At 37.9% G+C, this 15157-nt stretch overlaps 1 protein-coding gene across 5 annotated transcripts in view; it reads left to right on the top strand.

Annotated features, from left to right (window-relative positions):
* Positions 1 to 15157, top strand: part of CDK19 (cyclin dependent kinase 19) — a 172146-nt gene that overhangs the window by 28913 nt on the left and 128076 nt on the right. For 2 of the 5 annotated variants that reach the window (XM_044924406.1, XM_006071820.2), the window contains exon 2: positions 9177 to 9238. The exons of the other annotated variants lie outside the window; for them this stretch is intronic. The gene's annotated coding sequence lies outside the window, so the exon portion shown is untranslated. The remainder of the gene's footprint in view (positions 1 to 9176; positions 9239 to 15157) is intronic. 5 annotated transcript variants of the gene reach the window in all.

Raw genomic sequence — 15157 nt, 5'->3', positions numbered from 1 at the left:
TTAGTTTTGTAGCAATGTGGATGGTGGAGAGGACAGGAGATGGGGGAGAGTGAAACAGGAGGCTATTAGAGAGTTCCAGGTGAATGAAACACGAGGCGGACCTGCTTCTTAGAGGCGGCAGTGAGGGTGGAAGGAGGGTAAAGCTGCATTTGCAGCATTGGATGGGCCTGAAGATGGCCATACTTGGTGGGCTTGGTCAGACAGAGAAAGGCAAGTACCACATGATACGCTTATATGCCGAATCTAAAAAAAAAGAACAAATAGACTCATAGGTTTAGAAAACAAACTTAAGGTTAGCAAGGGGAGAAATGGGAATGGGGAGGGATAAATTAGGTGTTTGGGACTGACATGTGCAAACTACGATATTTAAAAGAGATAACCAACAAGGACCTACTATCATGGATAACTCTGCTCAGTATTCTGTAATAACCTAAATGGGAAAAGAATTTGAAAAAGAATAGATATATGTATATGTAAAAGTGAGTCACTTTGCTGTACACCTGAAACTGACACAACACTGTAACTCAATGATAGTCCAGTATAAAATCAACATTTTTTAAAATGGGACAAAGCTAGGAGGAAGATAAATATTTAGGGGAGAGGTGGGATTCAGTGATCAGTTGGATGAGTGGGGGTAGGGAGTCTTCACACCTCCAGAATGGCCAGGAAGGTAGCTGAGTAGATTGCCAGAACTTGGGTCCAAATTGTGGGGTCATTGAGGTGGTATGGAGAAAGCAGTGGCACCCCACTCCAGTACTCTTGCCTGGAGAATCCCATGGATGGAGGAGCCTGGTGGGCTGCAGTCCATGGGGTTGCTAAGAGTTGGACACAACTGAGCGACTTCACTTTCACTTTTCACTTTCATGCATTGGAGAAGGAAATGGCAACCCACTCCAGTGTTCTTGCCTGGAGAATCCCAGGGACGGGGGAGCCTAGTGGGCTGCCGTCTATGGGGTCGCACAGAGTTGGATGCGATTGAAGTGACTTAGCAGCAGTAGCAGCAGCAGCAGCAGCTGAGGTGGTATAAAAGGAAAAATAGCAGTTTTTCCACCTGCATAATTCCAGAGTGGAAAGTGTATCTTGTATTCTTATTTTCTTCTTGTAGTTACAGGTTTGTTTAGAAAGGGAGTGTAAAAGTAAGAATTCTGTTTTGACAAATAAGAGCTATTATATCATATCCTTTTTTCTTAATTGTGTTTTTCCCTTGAATTATTAATAGTTGAAGATAGGAGTTTCCTTTAAGAACTTGCTTCTGTTTTGGTGTACAACTGTAGCATTAGCTTTTATATTTCACAGATTCCTGTTGGAATCTTTCAATTTTAATTCCAAGGAATTGGGATCAGAGTGCGGTGAGAGAGGCTTTTGGGCAAGTTGTTGGCAGAGGTTCTTTGACTCTGAATTAAGGATAGTTTGGCTCTCTGAGTAGGATCTGACTTTCACCAGGTTTTGCTGTGTGTCTAGCTATTGGGAACAGGGCTATAGAATTCAGTGGGAAACCTCTGTTCTATGTTGTATAACAGTATGCATAGCAAGGCAGTATTAGCGTGGACTTAAAAGCTGAGCGCCGAAGAATTGATGCTTTTGAACTGTGGTGTTGGAGAAGACTCTTGAGAGTCCCTTGGACTGCAAGGAGATCCAACCAGTCCATCCTAAAGGAGATCAGTCCTGGCTGTTCATTGGAAGGACTGATGTTGAAGCTGAAACTGCAGTACTTTGGCCACCTGATGTGAAGAGCTGACTCATTGGAAAAGATCTTGATGCTGGGAAAGATTGAGGGCAGGAGGAGAAGGGGATGACGGAGGACGAGATGGTTGTATGGCATCACCGATTTGATGGACATGGGTTTGGGTGGACTCCGGGAGTTGGTGATGGACAGGGAGGCCTGGCGTGCTGTGGTTCATGGGGTCGCAGAGAGTCGGACACGACTGAGTGACTGAACTGAACTGAATTTGAGTTCTGGGAGCCAGTGAAGGATCTTCAGTATCCAGGTAATGAAAAGATGATTGGTGGCTTAATGGCTGGGGGTTACTGAACTAAGGCGTTTGCCTTTGGTCCTGGGTGAGAAAGGCATGGGTTGCTGATGCCAACCTCTTTTGTTTTCAGATAGGATTAAACGTGAACTTTCATATAGATAAATTTTTCTGAATTTTTAAGTATTCCCATAGGAGGAAATTTAATACTTTTTTGATTATTCATCTTTGCATTAAACCATCCTCACTGTCAGGAGCCTTTATCTAACTGAAATGCCTTGTGTCACCATTTTGAGGGCACTTCTTGTTTAGTTTTATGTTATGTCCTTTCATGAACCTCTTAAAAAGAATTGCCTGAATACACACACTGTCATAATAATACATCTCTTTTGAGATTTGAGAAGATCTGGGTAAGGATTGTTGAATCCCAAGATCACAGCATTACATTAATTTTTTCCCTAGAGTTATTTTCTTGTTTAGACTCTGTTATTCAATATGTTTACTGACTTTTTAATGGATGTAGTTACTCATCTAAGATATTATTCTAAATATTATGTGGTGAGAAATAGGCAGGGTCACTGATTGGGATTGTTGAACATACATAGAATTTAGGAGAGACACGTCCCCTGCAGTGTATTCTCTTACTTAATACTGGAGGGAATGAAAGAAGATTGTAATGAGAAAGATTTATTCTGGAATTTTGCTCTTAGTTTTTATTTATGCTTTAAAGCTTATTTCAGAAAGTTTGAATTTTGATTCTGTCAGTCATGCTCTTACATCCTCATCACTTAAAAACTGGCTTCCTTGTAACTCAGCTAAACTGTTGTAAATAGTGATGAAGCATATGGAGGCTAAGTTAATTGGTGAGTTATTTATTGATAATTCTCTCTTGACCACTATATTTTATGTTTATATCTAAAAATTTAAGTGCTAATATGTGATGAATATCAGTTGTTAGAAGCAGATATTTATGAGGTCAGAGCCTAGCTCTTTAACAAATTATGTACTTCTTAGCCTTTAAAATGAGCTTAAGAACTATCTCATAGAAACTTTATGAGGCTTGAAATAATTAAATGTAAGGAACCTGATACAGGGCTGTCTGTGCTGTGCTGTGCTTAATTGCTCAGTTGTGTCTGACTTTCCAGGCAAGAATACCGGAGTGGGTTGCCATGCCCTTCTCCAGGACAGGGCTGTCCAGTGGGCACTAAAATTAAATCTCTCCTTTTCTTAATTTTCATTTTTCCATAAAAATCTAAATGCCATCTCTTCTCAGCTTTCTCATATCATGTCTTCTAATGTATTCTTTGATATCAGAATTTTTGTGATTGGAAATGGAGGCAAGAGTGTGCCTTTAAGTGTTTGAGAACATGAAATTTTTGAAGTGTTTAAGAATGGCCATCTCTCTGAACTTCACTGACTCACCCAACAGTTACTGAATTTGTATTCTAGACTCTGTGCTAAGGGTTATGGAAAGCCAAAGAATTACTGATGGTCTCTGTCCTTAGGGACTTTCACTTTAGTGACAAAAGCAGATAAGAAAACTAAAATTACCTTATAATTGGAAAGGACAGTAGTACCTCTATAAGAAAAGTTCAGTTCAGTTGCTCAGTCATGTCCAACTCTTTGCAACCCCATGGATTGCAGCATGCCAGGCCTCCCTGTCCATCACCAACTCCCAGAGTTTACTCAAACTCATGTCCAATGAGTTGGTGATGCCATCCAGCCATCTCATCCTCTGTCATCCCCTTCTCCTCCCGCCTTCGATCTTTCCCAGCATCAGGGTCTTTTCCAATGAGTCAGTTCTTTGCATCAGGTGGCCAAAGTATTGTAGTTTCAGCTTCAGCATCAGTCCTTCCAATGAACAGCCAGGACTGATCTCCTTTAGGATGGACTGGTTGGATCTTCTTGCAGTCCAAGGGACTCTCAAGAGTCTTCTCCAACACCACAGTTCAAAAACATCAATTCTTCGGTGCTCAGCGTTCTTTATAGTCCAGCTCTCACATCCATACATGACAAGTAGCCAGCAGTAAAAGTAGGAAGAGTGTCTATTCATATTTGTTGCACAAATGTGTTGTCTGTACCTATGTATGTGATGGGTGCAGTAAGAAAGCTTTTTGTAGGAGCTGAGGCTTGAGGGATAGATGGAGAAAGGTTTAGGAGAAGGGTATTACAAGCAGCTTGTGCAAAGGCTACGAGTGGTTCTGTTTGTTTCTTTTTTTTTAAGTGTAGGACAAAAGTTTTAATATACCTTTCATAGTAAATGATACAATACACTTAGGAACCTTTGGGATTTTGACAATTTAGATGACACAGTTAATAAAATTAATCTAATGGCATGGATAGTATACTATATCCTAATTGCAGAATACATATTTTCTCTTTCTTTTTATCATATCACCAGGGGCTTCCCTGGTGGCTCAGTGGTAAAGTCCACCTACCAATGCAGGAGAAGCAGTTTCCATTCCTGAGTTGGGAAGATCCCCTGGAGAAGGAAATGGCAACCCACTCCTGTATTATTGCCTGGAAAGTTCCATGGACAGAGGGGCCTAGCGAGCTGCTGTCCATGGGGTTACAAAATAGTCAGACTTGACTTAGTGACTGAAGAACAACAATGTATAGGTACGAAATTCTTTTTTCTTATGATTAGAACTTTTAAGATCTATTCCCTTAGCAACTTACAGATATACAATACAGTATTATTAATGATAGTCAGCATCCTACATGTGGTTCTTTATGGCTGGAGCTTAAGGCTAAGGTAAGGCTTCAGAAATAAGTAGAGGCCGAAGAAGTTATGAAAGGGCCTATGTGGAAAGATAAGGATTTTGACAGTTATGATTTGCATGTTAGAAAGATCAGTGATCAGTCCCCTTTAAGTAGCTTTCCTGGAAGTCCCATCCAGTGACTTCCACTTCTAGCTCACTTACCAGTCCTGGCAGTGAGGAAGGCTAGGGTGTATAGACCCTTGCTTGGGTACATGCTGCCTATAATAAAACCAGGATCTGTTACTAAGTAACAGGAAGGGAGAATAGGTATATGGTAGGCAGCCATGTATATGGTATATGTACCAGGTATATGGTACGTGTGCAACAAAAAGGATTGAGAACAGAAGTAGGGAGACCAATTTAATATAATACCTAAGTAGTAGTACATGTATAATGTCTTACAAAAGAGATTTGACTGACTTAAAATGTGAGAATGTAATCTTTAAGCTCTTCTGCAGGGAAATCTAGAGGATTTAAACTGTTATTTTGTTATAAGAACTCTTAAGTTCTTGGAGCAAAAAATTATGCTTTAATTAGTTTAACCTTTTGGTTAAAAAGTTTCTTTTTCCAATTAAACATTTAGTAAAATTAAGTTGTTGCTTAGTCACTAAATTGTGTCTGACTCTTTTGAGACCCCATGGACAGTAGCCTGCCAGGGTTCTCTGTCCCTGGGATTTTCCAGGCAAGAATACTGGAGTGGGTTGCCATTTTCTTCTTCAGGGGATCTTCCCAGACCAGGGATCGAACCCGCATCTCTTGAATTGGTAGGCAGATTCTTTACCAATGAGCCACCAAGGAGTACTAAGGAGATTAACATTGGTAAGCATGGCCTTGATAGAAATCACTTTAAATATATATATATATAGTATACTTTTTTAAACCATATAGCAATCATACATTAAAAAGGGATTTACATTAGTTTTTCTGGAAGATGAAATAGCACATAATTTTTTTATACATATCTTTTTGGATGTTATACAGTTAGCACCTATTACTGTTTTAAAGAATTGTGATGACATACGTGCATATAAAATAAAATTTACCATTTTAATCTCTTTAAGTATACAGTGATGTTGAATGCATTATTTGTGCCACCATCACTTCCATCTATCCACAGAATTCTTTTCATCTTGTAAAACTGAAACCCTATGCCAAAGAATAACTCCCCAATTTTCCCCTTTACCCAACCCATAGCAAACACTATCCCACTTTCCTGCATTGGCAGGTAGATTCTTTACTGCTGAGCTACCTGGGAAGCCCTTACTTTCTGTCTGTATGAATTGGACTACCCCAGGTACCTCTATCGGAGAAGGCAATGGCACCCCACTCCAGTACTCTTGCCTGGAAAATCCCATGGACAGAGGAGCCTGGTGGGCTGCAGTCCATGAGGTCGTGAAGAGTCGGACACAACTGAGCGACTTCACTTTCATTTTTCACTTTCATGCATTGGAGAAGGAAATGGCAACCTACTCCAGTATTCTTACCTGGAGAATCCCAGGGACAGCGGAGCCTGGTGGGCTGCCCTCTATGGGGTCGCACAGAGTCGGACACGACTGAAGTGACTTAGCAGCAGCAGCAGCAGGTACCTCTAAAAGAAGGATCGTGCACTATTTGTACTTTGGGGACTTCCTTATTTTATCTAGCATAATGTCCTCAAGATTATTCTATGTTGTAGTAATGTGCAGGCTTTTCTTTTTCAAGGCTGATTACGCTCCACTGTGTGTTTGTGTGTGTGTGTGTGTGTGTGTGTGTGTGTGTATGTGTATATATCTTGTTTATCCATTTATCTGTCAGTGAAGAGTTGAATGGCTTCCTCCTTTTGGGTATTGTGAATTCTGTTATGAACATGAGTGTACAGATATTTCTTTGAGAATCCTCACTTTTAAATCTTTTTGCTATATACCCAAAAGTGGAATTTCTGAATAATCATTCTATTTTTAATTTTTTGAAGCATTGCCATACTGTTTTCTATAGCAACTGCACCATTTTACATTCTTACCAACCGTACACAGGGGTTCCAGTTTCTTCACATCCTTGCCAACACTTGTTTTAGTCCTTGAATTTTTTTTTTTTATAGTATTAATAGCTGTCCTAATGGGTATGGGTTAGTATCCATTTTATTGAATTTTTTTTGAAGGTTTAAAAATATGAAAGAGTGAGTTTAGTGTAATCACATGGCAGTAAGTCTTAATAAATGGAAATGGAATCACTCAATTTTGCTACTCTAATAAAAATATTGTTTGAATGTTATTTGGATATATGTTCTTCAGTCTTTTTCAGGCCTTTAAATTTTTTTTGAATTTTTTCTTTTGGTTTTATGTTGTAAGCATTTCTCATTTTTTAAACATGTTTTGTACTACCATCATTTGAATTTTAATTTTCCAAGGAAATGTTGCAAATGCAACGTGATTGAATACTTAAGAACATTTTGTAATTGTTTTTTATATATATAGCTAAGTGCTTGGTTTGTGTGATTTTAATTTCATAGAAGACTGGATGATATAGCGACTAAAAGTGTAGTCTAGAAGTAGGCAGTCTGGGTTTGAATTGCACGTCTGCCACTTCAGGCTATGTGCATTTAGGCAAGTTTCTTAAGCTCCCTGTGTCTCAATTTCTTCATCTGTTAAGTGAGGATAATAAAAGAACTTATCTCAAAGTTGTGAAGACCCAAATGAGTTAGTACTTGTAGAGCTTTAGGACAGTGACTAGCTCATCATATATCCTATATAAGCCTTTTCTGCATAATTGCTTTATTAGGTGAGATCGTATCTCTTTGACTTTTAAAAAATATATGCGATATAGAAGAAGTTACTGTGTCTTGGGTCTTTAGTTTAAAATGTCACAAGCACTGACTTAGAGGAGGGTGTAGTCTATAAGGTTGTTTTGGGAGTTACGAGAAGGTACATCTGAGGCAGATAGTGCTGGGCAAATTGCTGAATTAGTAATATGATATAACCATCTTTTGGGAACTGTGACCTTCGGGCAGGCATTTAGCCTTGTCAACTACTTTAGGCTCTTTTGACTAGCTCAGCCCTTTTGCTTTGCATCTTTGGGTTTCCTTGCCCACACAGCTCCCCAGATTTCTTGGCTTAGCACTTTATGTTTCCTCTGTTGCCGTTTAGTCGCTAAGTCGTGTCTGACTCTTTCGCGACCCCATGCACCGTAGCCTGCCAGGTTCTCTGTCCGTGGGATTTCCCAGGCAAGAACACTGGAGTGGGTTGCCATTTCTTTTTCCAGATATTCCCTCTGTTTCTTAGTTAACATCTTTTGTTGTTAATTTATGTCAAATGCACGATATAAAATTTTTGCAAAATAACATTCTGTGATTGTAATACCACATTTCATTTCATTTTCAGTAGCAATCTGAGAGAGTAAAGTCAGTACAGGTTGGAGAGGTAAAGTCCTCATTGAACAACTCTCGTTATATGAGAGATTAAGTGACCTGTCTGATGTCACAAAGCAGTTAAGTGATTTAGCTGGAACTTGAATTCAAGCCACCCGACCTCAAGGCAGTGTTTCTTTCTTCACATATTATCATGTTTTAAAAGAATACTTTTCTTTTTTTCCTAATTATTTGATGATATTTTAAATAATTTTTCTATATTACATAAAGATAACATCCCTCCCTCTTTTAAATTTAATAGCTAGTAAAATTTATCTGACTCCTTTTCTCATATACCAGCTGCATTTTGTAGTCCTTAAGCCCAGTATCAGTAAAGAACGAAACGAAATCTGAGATCTATGTATTTTACCTCATTAAGTTCTTAATCTTTTACATGAATGTTTTCTGAAAAGTTTCATGTTTTGTGCTTATATTTATTTTACACTATTCGAACAAGGTAGATTTTCCCCCATACTGCCTAGCATATGTAGTATCTGGCTCATTTCAACATTGCTGTCAGACTTAAATTAAATCTTGGCGTTAGAGTATCTTTACAGTCTACTTTTCCCCTTCCCGCTCTGCAGGTCTGTTTTTAATTATTTTTCTTCTATATTCCGAACAGTCTCTGGTTCTAAGAATGTACCTTGAGCTGTCGAGTCTATCATAGTTCATTATGTGAAGTATATTTTTCTACTTAATTTCTTATATATTCCTTATATTGGCTCTCTCACATGATTTTAAATATTTGTTGTTTGGATTTCCGATAGTGTAAATCACCTATATTGGTGAGAATTATAATTAGTTAACTTTTGAATTACAATTTCATCTTTTAGAATTATAATTAGTTAACTTTTGTTTTTTTCCCACATAATTAGTCATGTAATGTATACTAAACTCTGAATGATATCAATATATTATTGATTTATTCATTGTCAAATCCCAAATCTGGTTTCCTTGGCAGACATATAGACTTGTGATAGGCATTTGGCATTTTGTGTTTTGGGCAGTGTGACTTTAAATCTACATAAACTTCTCTGCCTTTTGCCTCTGCTGTGTTCATAGATTCCAGGAGGGCTTCGTGTATGGACCTCAAGCGTTGGAGGTAGCAGACTTTTCAGCAGAAGGTAAAGCAGAGTGTTGCCTTCTGGTGTCATTGTGTGTGTGCTGGGATGGGCATGTGACAGGTTCGAGAGCTTTGCACAAATGTCATCACAAAATAATTTATGATGGTGCTTTTCACAAAATGTAAAACCAAGCTAATACTTGGAAATTTTATTCAGTATTACTAAAATCCATAAAAAGTAGAAAAGTTTGAATAGAACTCCAGACAAAATTTCAGTCTCTCTGCTGTTAACCAAAGAGGAAGAGTAAAAGGAAAATGTATAGTGCATGCTATCTAACTTTCTCAGACTCAGTTTTACTATGATTTCTTCCTGGGAAGGTATCCAAATCATTATTCATATGCTGTATTCTTCCTTGCTGCTCCTTTTACTGAAAGATTGCTTCACAGTAAATAGGCAGCCTCGTTGGTGACTCATGACTGGAGGACAGACATTTTTACTCTAGGTCCCATGTGCCAAAAATTTTTGTTTCTAACATGCTAATTACCTCTCTTCAGAACTTGTTAATATGCTCTTCTCTCAAGTTAGTTCTTGTTTCAGTAGAGAAACAAACACATCCCACTCATTTGTAAAATATGTTTTTATGGAGACCTTCTTAATGAGTTATTTTTAAGAAAATAACACGACATAACTTTCCTGGGTAATGCTTCTTTGATTTTTTAAAAAAATACAAATATTTTGCCATTTAGGTGCCAGATATTATAGATATTACTTTCTTTGAATTTATGAAACCATTTATGAATTTTATTCAGATGATACTTAAGTGCAGGTTTTTTTTTTTAAGACCTATAGCAGCTAATAATGTTGCATTCTTAAACTTAATAAGTTTTTAGATAGATTCCTAATGATAATTAGAGGAATGGTTTTCTTATGTCTTCCTGAAATTATATTTGTATTAATATCAAGTGGCTGCATCTTATACTGTATATTAAGGACATACACCTTACGTGATATAGGGTATTTATTAAATATCTACTCTGTGCCCTACACAGAGTCATTCCATTTTATAGTCAACTTAGTTTCACTATTTCATTTTTTTCCTATTCAGAGATACTGCTTTCCTTAGCTAGAGGAGTTTCAGGCTGTTTATTGAGGTTAGCTGCAATTTTACCACTGAGGCCCTTTCACCTTTCTTTGGTTCTCTTCACTGGCCATTTGGAGGATATTTTGTATTTACCAACAATTGATTGGAAGTAATTTCTTGAAGGCCCTTTCATACTTCATTTTTAGGCTAGTCCGCTGTTTTCACTGCTGTTGAATTATGCAGCCTTCTATTTGTTGAGCTAATCTTTCTGTGGTGTATTTTGTTATCAGTTGAGTATCTCAGTAGATTTTCTAGTCACTAACATAGAAGATATAAAGTAAACTGCTCATATCAAGGCACAGAAAGACTCTTCCCCAGGTCCTCATCCCTACAACTTCTGTGAGAAGGATGTGATGAAATGGTTACAAAAGTAGTTTCTCAAAGATAATTTATTTTTTAGAGCTGTTTTAGGTTTACAGAAAGATTGAGTGGAAAGTAAAGAGAGTTCCCATATGCCCCCTTACCACCTCAACCTCATTCTCCCCACCCCCCATCTCCCTGTGACTAACATCTTGCTGTAGTGGTATGTTTGCTGCAATTGAACCAGTACTGTTAGATTATTATTAACTAAATCCACAGTTTTACCTTAAAGTTCACTCTTGGTGTTGTATATTCTATAGGTTTGACAAATATATGACATGTATCAACCATTACAGTATCACGCAGAATAATTTTACTGCTCTAAACATACGCTGTGTTATAGGAGAATGGGGCACAAGAGGATGGTCATGTCACAAGTCTTGGGCAAGTCCCTGGAATGGGCAGCCTAGTGAGAGTCCTTGGCTTTGTGCAGGAAAGAATTCAAGCCATAGTAAAGTGAACACAAGTTTATTTAGATACATATTCCATAGGCACAATGTGAATGTCTCAGAAGGCAGGAGTGGCCCCTCACTGTGGGCAGTTTATTTCTGTGGGAAAAAGTGGGAAGAATATTCTAACTATCTTGGATAAGGGTTGGGGATTTCTGGAAATCAGCCACTACCTACGTTTTGACCTTTTATGGTCAGTGTCTGAACTGTCATGGCGCCTGTGGGTGTATAGCAAGGGTGTATAATGAGTGTATAGTGAGGCAACAGGTAGACTGGAAGTAGAATCTTCCTCCGTCTTGGGGCTAGTTGGTTCTAACCAATATTTGTCATATCCCTGTATGGCTGAGTCATTCTTTTAATGGTTGTGCCCTGCCCCCTTCCGTCCTCTCTCACTTGTGGTCCATCCATTCATCCCTGCCTTCCTTCCTTTGAGCCCCCAGCAAGCACAGATATTTTTTTGTCTATATAGTTTCCTCTTTTCAGAACATCATAGTTGTAATAATGTAGTTTGTAGTCTTTTCAGTTTTGCTTCTTTCACTTAGTAGTAAGCATTTAAGCTTCTTCTTTATGCCTTTTCATGGTTTGGTAGCTCATTTCTTCTTAGTGCGGAATAACACTGCATTATCTGGGTATACCACAGTTAATCTATCCATTCACCTACTGAAACATATCATGGTTGCTTCCAAGTTTTGGCAATTATGAATAAAGTTGCTATAAACGTTCATGTGCAGATTTTTATGGGGACATAAGTTTTCAATTCATTTTGGTGAATGCCATGGAGTGCTATTGCTTTATCATATGAAAAAAGTATGTTTACTTTTGTAAGAAACTGTCTCCATTATTACCATATCAACTTGAGTTTGTCAATGTCCACAAAAAAACTGGTTGGGATTTCGAATGGGACTATGTTGAATCTATAGATCAAAGTGAGAAGAATTGACATCTTGACAATTTTAGGCCTTCTTTGCTATATACATGGAATATCTCTCAGATCTTTTTTGATTTCCTTTTTCAGTTTTATATTTTTCCTTGTATAGACCCTGTACATGTTTTGTTAGAGTCATAACTAGGTAATTCATTTTTGGACCTGCTATTGTAAATGTTAAATTGTGTTTTTAATTTCTAGTTCCAACTTTTCATTGCTGCTGTATAAGAAAGTATTGGCTTTTGCATATTAACTTTCATCCTGCAGCCTTGCTATAATTGTTTATTTGTTCCAGGGATTTGCTTGTTGTTCTTGGGATTTTCTCCAAAGACAGTTATACAAATACACTTTTATTTCTTGCTTAATCTCTGTAATTTTAATTTCCTTCCACATTTTATTGCATTGGCTAGTACTTCCAGTATGATTTTGAATAGGAATGGTGAGAGCAGATATTCTTGTCTTGTTCCTGATCTTATTGGGGAAGCCATCAGTTTTTCTTCATGAGCTATGATAATCGCAATAGATTATCCTAATCAGGAGTATAGAAGATGTAAAGTATTGCTTATATCAGGCCACAGGAGGATTCATTCTCCCTCCCCACACTCCCTTTCCCTCACCTAAACTTCTTTGAGAAAGATAGGATTAAATTGATGGTTATAAAAATATTTTAAATGAGGGAATTCAGGCAGTTTTTCATATTATACCTTATTTTTAGTAACTGTGAATATTACTTAATTCCTTTACTCTCTCGTGAGCTTGTATAGGGCAAAGACTATCTCAGTATATTATTACAACCCTTGTAGTGTCCAGTATGCACTACAATTGGCATAACTATTTGTTGAATGAAAAACTTAGTTTTTAGATCTTAACTGTAAACCTCTATCTTATTAGAAAAGGCAGAAAACCGATAGCATTAGTCCTCTAATACATTCAGTCAGTCAGATACTTGACAGTTGCAAGGTATCGTGATGGCTACAAAGATACAAATAATAATGATACCTCCTCTCAGAAAACTTATTACCCATTTAGGAAAGGTTAATTTCAAATTTCATGTTTCATTTTTGCTGATATGCATTTCTAAGAAGCTCTTATTCCTATATTTCTTTTAAGCATTCCAACTGAAATACCTGTTTATGGACTTGTTGGGTAGAAGAAGTGGGTAGTGGACACTGTGCTAGATATTTTACATACATGATCTCATTTATCTTGAAAATTGTGCAGTGTTATTATTTTCCATTAACAGGTGTAAAAACTGGTAATATGAGACTATGCGTAACTTCTTTGTTGTCTGATTTAATATAATAGGTGAATAATTCCATACCTTAAGCTCTTTAAATCACATACTGTGGAAAAGTAACTTTACAGAGTGGTATATGATGAATGTCGGGTATATAGTACAGAAATGTGCTTGGTGAATGCAGAGAAGAAAGTTTTGACCTCAGAATAGAACTAGTTCATAAAATTTCTGGAAAGCTTGACCTTGTCTATTGGATCAAAGACTAAGGCAAAGAGAGATCAGGAAGATCAGCCAATGTAGAAAATACTGAGGGCCAAAAAGAACAAGTATTTTGTGATTTGACAGTGTAATATAAAAATGTAAAAATTTCTACTTTTGTAGTAAAAGAAATAGAACAAATTTTGTCTGTTATCTTAAACAAGAACTACTCCATTTTTCTCTTAAAGTAGTTTCCACTGAGTTTGCTTATTGTTTGTTGAAGACGAGAGGATAGATCACAGAACCATTGTGTAAATCTCATGTCATCAGTTGCCAAGGATGTCTTTGTCTGCTGAGTTCCAGTGATCAGTACAGCAAGTGCGGAGGGATTAAAAGCATGGAGGAAAAATGGAAGATCAAAGGAATCCAAAATAAAGGACTTTCCTAAAGTCAAGTGTATTTTATTTAGTCTTTTCCCATATCTCAGTGGTTAAGTACCCCAGAAGTTGCCTTTAACATGCTAAAATTTGTGGAGTTGCAATGGTGTCCTTGCTTTCAGTAAAGTTAGTGTATTATGGGGAAGACCAGAGTATGGTTAACATAATTAGAAACCACTCAGCCGTGGGCTTCCCTGGTGGCTCAGTTGGTAAAGAACCCACCTACGATGCTGGAGACCACCTGCAATGAAGGAGACCTAGGTTCAATCCTTGGATAGGGAAGATCCCCTGGAGAAGGAAATGGTGACCCACTCCAGTAATCTTGCCTGGAAAACCCCATGCACAGAGGAAACTGGAAGGCTACAGTCCATGGAGTCACAAGAGTTGGACATGACATAGCAACTGCACCATGACCACCAGTCGTGTTACGCACCATATAATGTAGACTGTTAATACTGTAGGGTCTTTCTCCTTAAATAATGTTCTTCAGGGTTCTCTTCTCTTTGCTATTCTCATAATTTTAATTTCTATCTATTTTCACACTCTGTCCTAGCCCATGTCTTCCTTCTAAGCAGTAGATTTATCCAAATGCCTTTTGGACATCTTCAGTTAGACAGGACCACAGTCCTCTCAGCTTCAACTTAGAAAAGCTTTTGTCTGTTTTTTTTTACTCAGTGTATGGCACCCAGTTGACCAAGTAAAAAACTGACCCTCATTCTTACTTTACTTCCTCATTTCTAACCACATGTTTTGTTGATCAGTTCAGTTCAATTGCTCAGTCATGTCAGACCCTTTGCAACCCCATGTACTGTAGCATCCCAGGCCTCTCTGTTCATCACCAACTCCCAGAGCTTGCTCAAACTCATGTTCATCGATTGGTGATGCATCCAACCATCTCTGTCGTCCCCTTCTCCTGCCTTCAGTCTTTGCCAGCATCAGGATCTTTTCAAATGATGCAGTTCTTCGCGTCAGGTGGCCAAAGGATTGGAGCTTCAGCATCAGTCCTTCCAATGAAAATTTAGGACTGACTTCCTTTAGGATGGATTGGTTTAATCTCCTTGCAGTCCAAGGGACTCAAGAGTCTTCTCCAACACCACAGTTCAAAAACATCAGTTCTTCGGCGCTCAGCTTTCTTTATGGTCCAACTTTCATATCCATATGTGACTACTGGAAAAACCATAGCTTTGACTAGACAGAGCTTTGTTGGCAAAGTAATGTTTCTGCTTTTTAAT

The sequence above is a fragment of the Bubalus bubalis genome, chromosome 10, assembly GCF_019923935.1.
Source record: "Bubalus bubalis isolate 160015118507 breed Murrah chromosome 10, NDDB_SH_1, whole genome shotgun sequence".
NCBI lineage: Eukaryota > Metazoa > Chordata > Mammalia > Artiodactyla > Bovidae > Bubalus > Bubalus bubalis.
The sequence above is the reverse complement of the archived record's forward strand: the minus strand, read 5'-3'. Positions and strand labels throughout refer to the sequence as shown.